Source organism: Rana temporaria, chromosome 13 (genome assembly GCF_905171775.1).
Source record: "Rana temporaria chromosome 13, aRanTem1.1, whole genome shotgun sequence".
NCBI classification, from domain to species: Eukaryota; Metazoa; Chordata; class Amphibia; order Anura; family Ranidae; genus Rana; species Rana temporaria.
In genome coordinates this window covers 89,954,764-89,969,148 of record NC_053501.1, presented here as the reverse complement: position 1 = coordinate 89,969,148, position 14,385 = coordinate 89,954,764, and the positions used below count along the sequence as shown (strand labels likewise).

General features: G+C 46.3%; 2 protein-coding genes across 2 annotated transcripts in view; one reads left to right on the top strand and one right to left on the bottom strand.

Moving 5' to 3' along the window:
- Positions 1-14,385, bottom strand: part of LOC120920073 (C-reactive protein-like) — a 61,010-nt gene that overhangs the window by 38,751 nt on the left and 7,874 nt on the right. The window lies entirely within an intron of this gene.
- LOC120920495 (C-reactive protein-like) overlaps positions 10,842-14,385 on the top strand; it is a 49,352-nt gene continuing 45,808 nt past the window's right edge. Inside the window, exon 1 of the mRNA XM_040332613.1 lies at positions 10,842-11,109. The gene's annotated coding sequence lies outside the window, so the exon portion shown is untranslated. The remainder of the gene's footprint in view (positions 11,110-14,385) is intronic.

Here is a 14,385-nt window from a genome sequence, read left to right as displayed (position 1 = left end):
CAGGTTTCGAATCATGTGTTTGGGTTTCAGGCAGACTGAAACTCGGACACATGATTCAAACTGGGCTGTGGCTCCCTAAGTAACCAAGATCTGTTGCCATTCAGGAGCTGCGGGCGGCTTTCTAGGGGAAGGTTTGACATCACTGACGGGGCAGGGCAATGATGTCAGCAAGAACAATTTGGCCACGCTCAGTGTTTGCTGCGGCATGCTATACGCACCGCAGTACTACTCTCCTTGGGACACCAAAAGGTGTCCCAGGTCGCCTAAGTGTTCGGGTTTGGCTTGAAGAAAAGGTGGCAACCCTATCTGGGCTCTAATTTGTATATGAGGCACCCAGACAGCAGAAGATAACGCAAAGGGTAGGACCCAGCTGTCAAACTCAGCCCCAGTATACAGAAGTGCTATCGGCTCTCTTTAAAAACAGAGCTGTATCAGTTGTCTACCCGCAACAACACATCAAAATAATATAAATTTTTTCTTGAAAGAAAATTACAAAGAAGTTTTCTTAAATTGTTTAGAAAAGACAAAAAAGGAATCAGTTCAAATAAATTAAAACTTTTTGAAGCGTCACCCCCGAAAGAGCCGCTTAACATTTTTAGGTTCTGTGTTCTGCCTCTCAACCCTAAGAACAGTCTCAGCCTGTCTGGTACACAAATATCACTACAGACACAATGGGAAGGGACAACACACTGCAGCAGGTAAAAAATACTTTACTAAAAGACTGCAATAAACAAGACCAGTGGCGGATGGTGCGCCAATATTTGGGGGGGGGCAAAAAAAACTGCCCCCCTCACTCACACAGCCACCACCTGTCGCCGCCAGTGCCCCCTCCCCTTCCTCTTCGCACCGCCGCCGATGGACCTGCTTGAACCCGCAGTCTGCTTCCTAATTGTCTGGGAGGAGAAGCAGGAAGAAATTAGCGAATATTAATATGCTAAAGTAGCACTACCCCCGAAGGAGCTGCTGGTTTAGATTTGGGCCTGCTGTTACCTTACTGTTCCATACGCTTGTTTCAGGGGTTCGCCTTGAAGAGTTGTCTATAAGAATGTCTGCACCAAACACAAAGGGCCAGATTCAAGAAGCACTTGCGCCCGCGCAACCATAGGTTGCGCGGCGCAAGTGCTTACTTGCTCCGGTGTAACGAGTGCTCCTGATTCAGGAACCTCGTTACACCGACTGCAGCCTAAGATATGACAGGCATAAGCCTCCTTATGCCTTCATATCTTTGGCTGCATTCTTGCGTTGGCCGCTAGGTGGCGCGGCCATTGTGATCTGTGTATAGTATGCAAATTGCATACTACCACCGATTCACAAAAGTTGCGCGGGCCCTGCGCACACAAGGTACGGAGTTTCCGTACAGCGACTTTAGCATAAGGCTGCTCCTGCTAATAGCAGGGGCAACCAATGCTAAAGTATAGCTGCGCTTCCCGCTCGTGAAATTTAAATTTCACGTCGTTTACGTAAGTGAACCGTGAATGGCGCTGGATGCCATTCACGTTCACTTAGAAGCAAATGACGTCCTTGCGACGTCATTTGCCGCAATGCAAGTCGGGAAAGTTTCCCGACGGAGCATGCGCTGTTCGCTCGGCGCGGGAGAGCGCCTAATTTAAATGATTCCCGCCCCCGGCGGGATCATTTACATTAGGCAGCCTTACGCCCGGCTGTTTAGCATATCGCCCGCGCAATTTACGGAGCAACTGCTCCGTGAATCGCGGGCAAAACACAATATTTGCGTGGGCGCAGAGAAAAATCTTTGCTCTTTGCCCACGCAAATATTGCTCGGATCTACCTGAATCTGGGCCAAAGTCTCTTTCAAGGGTTATTAAACAAAGTTCTTCAACAGAGGGGTAGAGGGACAGGGAAAGACTCAGGTACTTTTGAATTGCGGATCACAGGTACAGCTTAGATCCAGAGGATTACCTCAGCTCCACACTGGATTTCAGCAACCACCAGATAGGCCTACTCTCACTGGCCTAGCAGCTGGTGCGAAGCTCGTCAAAGTCTCTGCCACAGACTTGATAAGCGTTGTCAGGCCATCCCATGATCTTCTACCACAAGATCGTGTAATCAACTGCACACTTGGTATAGTTCCAACAAAAGTTACACAACTCACGGTGCCAAGTATCTTTCAGCCGAACCGGCAGCACAGTGAGGCAAATCCGCCAGAGTACGTCCATCAATTGAATCCCACTGGTTCAGCTTCCTCCAGTAGGCAAGGTAGCAAAGGACCATCCCTGGATCAGTAGGCCCCAGAAACTCCTGGGCCTACTCTCAGTTGCTAGGATTCGGGCCAGCCGGCCCAGAGGCTATGAATAAGCTCACACATCCCTGAGGCCAGGAGGGCCATCAGGTCGGGATCGGAAGACAAACCCCGCCAAACGACGTCTGTCCCTTAAGTACCCCTCCCCAGAATGCACAGCGGGTTGACCACGCACCCTGAGCCACTTCTGGGAGAGAGATACCCAATACATCCAGCTTGTTGCCTTTCCAACCTTGACCTGCGGTGACAGCGACGCCCACCGTTAGGGGGAAACTTGTGCAACCCAGCTGAACTGAAACAGAACCAACAATTTAGAATAATTATTCTGAGCCAAACTACTGCTCAGACAACTATAATTTAACACATAGCGCCTACTCAATGGGAGCATGGCGCTACACTAATGTCACACAACTGGGTGAGTTTGGGGCGCAGTGTTTTTTTTCTTTAAAATAACAAACATGTTATACTTACTTGCTCTGTGCAGTGGTTTTGCACAGGGCAGCCCAGATCCTTCTCTTCTCGGGTCCCTTGGTGGCACTCCTGGCTCTTCCCTCCTGTCGAGTGCCCCCATAGCAAGCAGCTCTTGTTGTTCAATCAGACAGAGCCACCGTTTGGCCCCCTCTCTCTACTCATTGGCTAACTGACTTTGATTGACAGCAGCCGCAGCCAATGGTGCTGGGTTGAGACGGACTCAGGTAAGTATCAGAGGGGCTGCTGCACACAGGTTTTTTTATCTTAATAAATAGAATGTATTAAGATAAAAAACCTTATGCCTTTACAATCATTTTCAGTTCAAACCAAACCCTGTTCACAGTTTGCTAAATAGGTGAACTAAATGGTCAGATATGGGCAGTTAACTTGCCTGTCCAAACTTGTAGCTGCAACTCCAAGTATTCATTAATTTATAGGCAGTGTTTATGCCACCTTATGATGATAAGGTGGCATAAACACTGCCTATAAATTAATGAATACTTGGAGTTGCAGCTACAAGTTTGGACAGGCAAACTTGCTGACTTGTTTTATATTTTAAGCAAGCCAGCGATCATCCCTGCTGATGTAATTGGAAAAATATGGTCATGACAAAAATTTGGCCATTGAAGCCAGAAGGTCAGTTTGTTATTTCAGCAGCTGGTCATGAAGCTGGCATTTATAGCAAGAGTCTGGCAGCAGAGGATCAGTGGTTCAGGTCATCACATTTTTATTGGCCATTGAGGGGAGTGGATATCTGGGGGCCTTCTTATTCTAATCCAAGCATGCAGTCTGGCTGGCCAGAAAGTGGACATGTACCCTTCCGCTACCATAGCAGTCCCTTTCTAAACCACCAGGGGTACTTGGACTGGAATTGTGCAAGAGGCCTCCCTTGTCATCTCAAACTGCACTTACAGGTATGTGACAGTCTCCTATAGGCAGTGTCATCTTAAGAGCATTATAGGCCCCCGGGCAATACAGTGCACTGGGGCCCTGTCTACACAATCACGCACGAGAATTTACTGACAAAAATCATAAAATTTACTGGCAGAACCACATCTTTTACTGCCAGTGCAAAAAAAAGTACCTAAAATTACAGTTTTCAGTGCCGAACAATGCAAATGTCAGTATTTAAACTATAAAATGTCTATATTGACATGAAGGTCAGGTTACTCTAACCCAGCCAGCACAGAGTTTCCTCTTACATCAGAGTCTGCAGGGATCCCCCCTTACAGTGAAAGGGAACTCTTATGTAAAGGGGAACGCTGAAGATCATGATCTAAGGAGGGAACTCTGATGTGGAGGGGGGCTCTGGTGACCAGAGACCACCTTATATCAGAGTCCACTGCTTTCTTTTTCCCACTTACATCAGGGTCCGCAGACTGAGTTCCCCCTTGCATTGTAAGGGGGAATCCTGCAGTCTCTGATGTAAAGGGGAACTCTGATGTGGGGGGCACTCTGGTGACCAGAGACCACCTTCCGTAGAGTAAATACACTAAGGTAAGGGGGGTCACTAATATAGGAGGGGGAACCTTTATATCAGTGCCCCCTTACATTTTTGCATTCACTCCCCCCTTACATCAGCAACCCCCCGCACTCATGGAGGATCGGATCTTCTCTGTGATTTCCGCAAACTGGGCATTAGCAGTTCTAACCTGTCACTCTCCACAATTTTTTTACTGGAGTTGCTGGGCAGCCGGTGGGGCCCCCCAGGCAAGCAGGGCCCCCGGGCAACTTCCCAGCGTGCCCAATGGAAAAGATGGCCCTGCCTATAGGAGTACACAGCTTAACATGACTTTTTTTGCCAAAGACCTGCAAACTGGCCTTGAAAAAAGACTAAAAATGTACAAGACTCAGCTTTTATAGACTTCAGTGGGCTTCAAAATGTGCTAATTTTTTGTGTTCAGCCAAGATCCAGCAACCCAAACTCTATATGGTTTGCTTATCACTACTAGAAGAGCGAATATGTTTGTCGGGACATGGATTTGAACCTGTCTTTTAGTATCTCTTCTTGCTGGGTCACCTGAGATGCTGGAGAGCTTTCTGTCTGATTCCTTAGACAACCTTGCCTTGTATCAAGTTTCTCTTGAACCTTGAACCCTTTGCTCCTCCCATGAACTTTCTATTTGAGCCATGCCTTTGCACTTCCTATTTGCCAGATATGCTGTCCATATTTTCGCTACAACTTGTTACCAACCTTTGGCTTGTTCCTTGACTACGCTTCCGCTCAATCCCAACCTGCAACCACTTTGTACCGACCTTTGGCTTGTTCCTTGACTATGCTTCCAACTCGATCCCAACCTGCAACCACTTTGTACTGACCTTTGGCTTGTTCCTTGACTATACTTCTACTTGATTCCAATCTGCAACCACTTGTTAATGACCCTTGGCTTGTTTACTGACTATGCTTCTGCTTGATCCCTACTTGCTATATCTGTTACTTGACCTCAGCTTGCTCACCTCCTGGTGGGGCAATCATGAGGACCTTAGCCGGTTACTAACACGCAGAAAAACCCATTCCCACCATTAGGTGCTCTGATGAATACTGGTAGGTACTTAGACCCTGCCCCTTGGGTGAGCCTGCATCATCCTCCAGGGTGACCTGCTTGTATACCTATTCAGCTGGTTGATGGCAGCCTCTCTACTGCTATAGATACTTGTCTCCGAACCTGACCCGTGACCGTGAGACTGTTTGAAATCAAGTCAACAAAAATAAATCTGCCTACAACCACTTTTGCAGTGAACCAAAAGGATCAACATATGTTAGAATTTCGATCAGTGTTAGTAATGCTTCTCAGTGCTTGCAACAAAATTAATGCAGATTGAAGCTTTCCCCTTGCAGTGGGTAAAACAAGCCTGTTGCACATATTTTAAAACACACACTTAGGGCCCTTTCACACTGGTGCGTTTTCCCGCGTTTTGCCGCGTTTTCACGGTAAAAATAGCGCTATTAAAACGCTCCCAATGCCCCTCTCCATTGAAATGAATTAAAAACGCGGTAAAACGCGGTAAAATCACGGTAAAAACGTGGTAAAATCGCGGTGTTTTACTGCGATTTTAACGCTCCGTTTTTACCGCGGTTTTTAATTCATTTCAATGGAGGGGGCATGGGTAGCGTTTTATGGGCATTTTAATAGCGCTATTTTTACCGCGAAAACGCAGCAAAAACACGGGAAAAACGCACCAGTGTGAAAGGGCCCTTAAAGTGGATATAAAAACCAGTATGATGACATTTAATTTGATAAAGCACTTTGTATCAAACACATTGTTTTAAATATAATACTTGTCTTTACCTATTTTTTATCCTTCCTTGCATCTCAGGGCTAATGATCTCCTGCTGCCTCTGTGCAACTATTAGGCCCCGTACACACGACAGAGGAACTCAACGTGCTTGGCACGTCGAGTTCCTCGTCGAGTTTTGGGATGAAGCCGCCGAGGAGCTCGGCGGGCCGCCTTCTCCTATAGAACAACGAGGACAACGAGAAAATAGAGAACATGTTCTCTATTTTCTCGTCGAGTTCCTCGGCGGCTCCATCGAGCCAAAACTGTACAGACAACAGAGTTTCTCGGCAGAATCCGGGTTTTGACCGAGTTTCTCGGTGAATTCTGCCGAGAAACTCTGTCGTGTGTACGAGGCCTTACATGTAATTCAGAGCTATCTTAGGGCAGGTTGCCTGATGGTGGTGACATTACTGGACCATGCAGTGTAATTTGTGTAAAAAACAAGCATTTGTAATGTCCCTTGCAAGCCCATGTGACAGGGTGACAACGCAGAACCACAATTGGAAGGCAAGCAGAGCATTGTTACCCTGAACCTTGGCAGGATCACCAAGGAAAGCTGTGGTTTTAAAAATACAGATTTTTTATTTTTTTTCCATTGGCATAATAAAGTTTATGCAACATTTTGGTAATTTGGTATACAGTATACTGTAGCTTCTTTCATGCCCATAGTCTGTGTATGAGGACTAAACTAATGTCATGTTCAGTAAAAAAGGGTTACAGTTCCAAATCAATCATACAATATTTGCTTTTCGAGTGAACTGTTCTTAATAAGAGTCAACAAACACTTTGTTACATATTCAGGTTGAAAGTGTTTATAGACGCCAATACAAATCTTTTGGATAGCTCAGCAGAAAGTAAATAACACAAAATCTGTGTGAGTATTAGAGCTTCATACACACTGGGGCCCGGATTCATAAAGACTTACGCCGACGTATACTTATATACGCCGCGCTAAGTCCACGGATGCGCCGTTGTATCTATGCGCCGTATTCACAGTACAAGATATGCATGAATTTTGGCTTCCTATGACCGGCGTAAGTCTCCTATGCCGTCGTATCTTGGGTGCATATTTACGCTGGCCGCTAGGGGCGCTTCCATTGATTTACGTGTCGAATATGCAAATTACCTAGATACGCCGATTCACGAACGTACTTGCGCCCGTTGCAGTAAGCTACACCGTTTACGTAAGGCGTACGTCCGGCGTAAAGATAAACCACCAAATAGCTGGTCTAAGTCGTGTAGGGTATGGACGTCGGAACTGCCGTCGGATTTTACGTAGTTTGCGTAAGTCGTACGTGAATGGGGCTGGCGTAGGTTACGTTCACGTCTTATGAATTGAGCCAGCGTATCTTAGGGAGTAAATTTGATGTGATTCTGAGAATGCGCGCGCATGCGCCGTTCGTTCGGCGCTTCATTTACATGGGGTCACAATTAATTTTAATACAACACGCCCACTACCTGCCTACTTTGAATTAGGGGGGCTTACGCTGGCCTATTTACGCTACGCCGAAGTAACTTACGGAGCAAGTGCTTTGAGAATACTGTACTTGCCTCTCTATGTTACGTCGGCGTAGCGCAAATGAGATGCGCTACGCCGATCTAAGATACGCCGCTCTACCTGAATCCGGCTATGGGTGTTTATCCCTGGTGCAAGAGATCCCAGCACTTTGGTGCACGAATAAGACACAGGTGCACTGTCCAGCCCTGCTGTCAGGGCTGAGACACTGAAAGTAGCTGTGCCTTGACGGCTTATCGAGTGGTACTTACGTTTGGGGCAGTATGCTCCCCAGGGACAAATGCCTGGAATGCAAGCAGTCTACATTCTGGGCAACTGTCTTTTGGAGCACGCAGTGCACCATCCAGCTGTAGAAGCTTTCAGCTTCCCATAGAGTTTTACAGGCCACTAACAGTGGATTTGGAGCACATGTGCCTTCTTCCCACACCAAAATGCCAGGATCTCCTGCACCAGGGCTAAATGCTCAATGTGCATAGGGCCTTAATGTATCTACAGACAGTGGCGGCTAGTGGTTTATGTTAGGGGGGTGTCTGTGTAACAAACTGTGGGGGGCTGTGTAATGTAAAGGGGTCCAGAGGTGCGGTGCTATGTAATGTAAAGGGGTCCAGAGGTGCTGTGTAATGTAAAGGGGTCCAAAGGTGTAGGGTGCTGTGTAATGTAAAGGGGTCCAGAGGTGCAGGGTGCTGTGTAATGTAAAGGGGTCCAGAAATACAGGGTGCTGTGTAATGTAAAGGGGCCCAGAGGTGCAAGGTGCTGTGTAATGTAAAAGGGTCCAGAGGTGCAGGGTGCTGTGATTCGTAAAGGGGTCCAGAGGTGCAGGGTGCTGTGGAATGTAAAGGGGTCCAGAGGTGCAGGGTGCTGTGTAATGTAAAGGGGCCCAGAGGTGCAGGGTGATGTGTAATGTAAAAGGGTCCAGAGGTGCAGGGTGCTGTGTAATGTAAAGGGGCCCAGAGGTGCAGGGTGCTGTGTAATGTAAAGGGGCCCAGAGGTGCAGGGTGCTGTGTAATGTAAAGGGGTCCAGAGGTGCAGGGTGCTGTGTAATGTAAAGGGGCCTAGAGGTACAAGGTGCTAGAACCGCACAACCCATCATTAACCGCCGCTGCAAAGTGCCGCCGCCACGCCCCCCCCCCCCCCCCCCCCGGGCTGCTCAGTCTAAAATGCCCGGGCCTATCAGAACCTGCTTTCTGATCTGGGAGGAGTATCAGTGTGACAATAGCGAATATTCATTCTCTACCATTTTTTGAAGCCTATTAGAGCCTCTGGGGGGACAGGGCCCTAATTGATGGGCCACCACTGTCTACAGATATCAACAAATCTTCTCCCAGGCTGACCAGTTAATCAGGCTAAGAACCAATTGCAAGTTTGCATGCATTCCCTGACCTCTTCAGACATCCACTGACTATCTGGTCCTATCACTCATTGTTTTGCCCTGTTAAGGTAAGCTAGCAGCAGAGATGTCCTCTTGCTTTTTCTTCTTCCACCCTACCTAGGAATGCATACTTAGCTTATCAAAACATCCATATGTACTGAAAGATCCATAGTATTAAAACATACTTTAGCAATCAGATTTCTCATGCAAATGTAACCACTATCTGCTGTCAATTTGCACAATGAGTGTGTAACAGAGATTTAATTCATGCTGAACATTACCCTTTGGGTACAGAGCACCAGTCCTTCAGTTCAGGGCAATATGACATTTACATACTAAACAATGGCTATTCAAATCTTCAGAGGTCACAGAAGGAGCTCCAACTGCAAGACCTCACATTGGCACAGCGTTACTCTTGATGGGTCTCCCTAGTTACCGGACAGCACACAGACTTAAAGTCCAAGTCATCCAAGGAGGAACCAATGGGTATGAAAAGCATCACCAACCAGCCTGGCTATACCAGATTAACCAGACCACTGGTCTGCCCTCTCTCCTTCTTCCACAAGTTCTTCCATCAAGAGAACTCCTCAAACAAATAAACAAATGTTCACATGGTACTGCCATTCCTCTGATCAGAAGGTAAACTCTTTACTTGAATTTAAAAAAATATTACAGGCTTCCAAACCTAGACAATGGAAGCTATTTCTTTACAGAAAATAAGACTGAAGATGGGCACAGCGCCAGGAGATAACGCCGATCAAGGTACCGTACTTGAGGCACAGTGATGCATGGAAACAGTGAGGCATGGGCACAGTGAGTCACAGTGAGGCATGGACACAGTGAGGCATAGGCACAGTGAGGCATGGACACAGTGAGGCATGGGCACAGTGAGGCAAAGTGAGGCATGCACATGGACACAGTGAGGCAAAGTGAGGCATGGTGAGCCATGCAGATTGACACCCTAGGCTTATACTCGAGTCAATACATTTTCCCATTTTTTGTGGTAAAATTAGGTGCCTTGGCTTATATTCGGGTCGGCTTATACTCGAGTATATACAGTAATTGTGCACAACTGGCTGCAGAGTCCTGGAAATAGGTGCTGGGCTCAGTGTGTCACCATCCCTGGAAGTAAGGGGATTAGGCCAGCTCAGTCAGGTGGCTTCAGTCTCAGGCAAGTACAAATGGGCCGGAGCATCAAATGGGCCCTGGAACCTGGGAAGTCTGGGGGTCGATAGACCCACTACTCACAGTGGCCACATATGAGGCAGCAGGGCTACCGCCAACAAAGCCTTCTTCTCCCAATGAAAGGGCTAATGGTATCCCTTTCTTCCATCTCCACCAGGGAGCAGCCCCAACACTCCCCAGAATTTAGAGTGCACACCCATGGTATTCACAAATTGGCTTTCTATATGCACTTTGTGTAAGTGCAGCTCCTCCTCATCTTCTTTCCTACACTGAACATCCTGAGTCCACCCACCTGGAAGGCTAACAAGAAACACTTTTCAGCAGCCATCTGGGCAGGAACCCAGTTACAGGGCCCTACACATGAAAATTTACTATTGTGGCAATGGGAATTATTTCCTTAAACCGGAGAGTGCAAAATCTGGTGCAGCGCTGCATAGAAACCAATTACCTTCTAGGTTTTATTGTCGAATCTTAACTGAACAAGCTGAAGTTAGAAGCTGATTAGCTACTATGCAAAGCTCCAGTTTTAGTAAATCTCTCTCAATGTGTAGTTCAATAAAAAAAAAAAACAACAACTAAACTCTCCTTTCTGAACAGCTTCAACAACCCTGGCAGTCACGTAATGTTAAATGAAGGGATCTCTCCTAAAGTAAAAAATTACAGTAAACTGACGAAATTTACTAAGTGACGCTATAGTTGGGCCACTTTTTCTAATGTCTATATGTTCCTTTATTATGACATGTTTTTTTTTTTTAAAAGCAAACATTTCTGTCTGTTTGCTGTAGACCAAAGGAGGACAGGAGGAGATCCCTTGTTTCTTTACAGAGGGAGTGAACTTCCATTCTACAATACACGGGGAAGCTAAGCTAAATAATCACCAAATGTTTATCCACACACTATTTAAATAAAAATAAAAAAGAATGTTCTGAGAGGTTTTACTGCACTTATTAACTTTCACACCTGCACTTTTCTGAGTGATCGAGACGAGTAAGCATCTGCATCTGCTTGAAAGCTCTCCTATAAGAAAAGGTAAGTTCTGGATCTCTATCCACTGGGATGTCTTGACATTTCAATAATAAGTGTGGATCTATAATCTAAAATGATTTGTAGCCTATTCCAGATATTTAATTATTACCTTTCCTGAAGGGTCCATTCTTTGGACTAAATGCAGTGCCTGTCCTGTGTCTTCCCTGATTGGCTTATAGTTGGGGGAGTACTAGTCATGTGATCTCAGCACAGTAGATAAGAACAATTCAGGTAGAGTCGCTAACTTGTTAGCTTTTCTAGACTATCAGAGATCAGTGGTGGTCAACTTATTTGATATACCGTATATACCGAGTATAAGCTGAGTTTTTCAGTTCTTTTTTTGTGCTAAAAATGCCCCCCTCGGCTTATACTCGAGTCACCTTTTTGCGCCTGATCTCCTGGACTTTGGGGACCTGGCACCGGCCGGCTGTAGGTCCCCTGGACCCCACACTTGGCACACATGTAGCCCCACTCTTTCCTCTACCAGTGTGCAAAGTTTGTTGTCCGGGGGACCTACGGCCGGGGAGCACCGATTTTTCAAAGCCGGGCACCCCTTCCATAGACTCCCATGTTAAACGTCAGTCTGGTCATGGGCACAGTGAGGCATGGGCACAGTAAGGCACAGTGAGGCATGGGCACAGTAAGGCATGGACACAGTGAGGCATGCACATGGACACAGTGAGGCAAAGTGAGGCACAGTGAGACATGAAGATGAACACCCTAGGCTTATACTCGAGTCAATGCGTTTTCCCATTTTTTGTGGTAAAATTAGGTGCCTCGGCTTATATTCGGGTTGGCTTATACTCGAGTATATACAGAACTTCAAGTGGGGCCATTGACATTACCAAAGAGCCATACATAATATGTAGTAAATGTATTGAGTGCAAACATGTAACAGGGAATAATCAAAGATTATGGACATGCTACAGAAGTGGGGTAGAGATTGCAAACATGCTACAGGATTAACATCGTTCCCACGTCGAATTTGAAAAAAAATATTTTGTTTGCGTAAGTCGTCTGTGAATGGGGCTGGACGCCATTTACGTTCACGTCAAAACCAATGACGTCCTTGCGACATCATTTGGAGCAATGCACCCTGGGAGTTTTGACGGACGGGGCATGCGCAGTTCGTTCGGTGCGGGGACGCGCTTCATTTAAATGAAACACGCCCCCTACTCGCCGCATTTGAATTACGCCGCGAGAGATACACTACGCCGCCGTAACTTACGGCGCAAATTCTTTCTGGATTCAAAGATTTGCCAAGTAAGTTACAGCGGCGTAGCGTATCTCAGATACGCTGCGCGGGTGCAGATCTTTGGGAATCTGCCCCCTAATCTATACAATGTACCCAATAACAACTTAAAGTACATAAATCATAGACATCGAGTTCACATTATAGTTTGTCCCTTAAAGAGAAAGTAAACCCTCTGAAGAAAAAAAAGAAAAAATACACCCTGCAAGACAAAAGCATAATGAGCTAGTATGCATAGCATACTAGCTTATTATGAATTACTTATCTGAGCGCTCCTCACTCCCCTCCTCCGTCGCCGACATCTCTCTTCCGTGTATCGCGGCTCCGGCACTGTGACTGGCCGGAGCCGCGATGTCGTCACTGCGTCATCGCGTCACTGTGGCCACCGGCGGTAACGGCATGAGTCCATTCATTAACAGCATGCTCAGTGCGCCTGTACGGTTGTCTACGGCGCATGCATCGGTGCCGTATTTTTTGCAAAAATCTCCTTAACTGTGTAGGTTAAGGAGATATTTCTTGCACCTACAGGTAAGCCTAATGGCACGTACACACGATCATTTTTCGGCTCGTAAAAAACTTTGGGCCTGATCCTCAAAAGGGATACGCCGGCGTATCTACTGATACGCCGTCGTATCCCTGTTTCTATCTATGGAACTGATCCACAGAATCAGTTTCACATAGATAGGGAGAAGATCCGACATGTGTAAGGGACTTACACTGTCGGATCTTAGGATGCAGTACCGCAGCCGCCGCTGGGGGCATTTCTCGTCTAAATGCAGCTTCAGGTATGTAAATTAGCACTTACGGAGATCCACGAAGCTTTTACGCTTCGTTTTTTCTCCGTAAGTATTAGTTTGCCGTCGCAATATTAGGGCTGCTTTTACAAGGCCTAAACTGTTTAACCCGGCGCAACGTAAAACTGCGCAAAGCACGTTTGGAAAATGACGTCGGGAGCATGCGCAGTACGTCCGGCGCGGGAGCGCGCCTAATTTAAATGGCACTCGCCCCATTAAATTAGGAACGCCTTGCGCCGGCCGGATTTAAGTTACACAGCCGAAAATTTCTAGGTAAGTGCTTTGTGGATCGAGCACTTAGGTAGTAATTTTCCGGCGGTGTAACTTAAATCCGAATATTTAAGTTACACCTGCTGGCTGTGGATCAGGCCCTTTGTTTTTCCAACTTCATCTATAAAACGACGTTGCCCACACACGATCTTTTTAAAAAAATGCTCTAGCAAAGCGCGGTGACGTACAACACGTACGACGGCACTATAAAGGGGAAGTTCCATTCGGATGATGCCACCCTTTGATCTGCTTTAGCTGATTTTGTGTTTGTAAAAGACGATTCGCGCTTTTCTGTCTGTTACAGCGTGATGAATATGCTTACTACATTACGAACAGTAGTTTTACCAGAACGAGCGCTCCTGTCTCATAACTTGCTTCTGAGCATGCACAGGTTTTTCACGTCGTTAAAGCCCACACACGATAATTTTTTACAACCCGAAAAACTACATAGTTTAAAACGTTGTGGAAAAAATAGACCATGTTCGAATTTTTTTTTGTCGTCTTTCAGAACCCGAAAAATGCTACGAAGCCCACACACGATCGGTTTAAATTACATTTTTAAAAAACGTTGTTTTTTACAAGCCGAAAAATGATTTTGTGTACGCGGCATTAATCTAGGCTTAGCTGTAGGTCAAAGTGGTCTGTAAGGGTTTACAACCACTTCAAAAGCTCATCTTCTTTCAGCTGTCAGTTAGTAAACAACTTGTAATGCACAGTAGTGATGGTCATCTCCAGCTGGTGGCCGACACGCAAACTACATAATTCAAGGGGCGCTGTTGGGCTCTCACGGCGTGACGGTGGAGTCACATTTCAAGCTAGATATCTAACTGCATGCATTAGTGCCAAAAACTCTTCTTGGCTTGTCTAGGAATATATAAAGGCATTCAGCCTCTCTCATTGTCTTGTTTGATTCTATCTGGATTTCTGCTTTTCAGCAGACTTTCTAATATTGTCTTGTTGGGA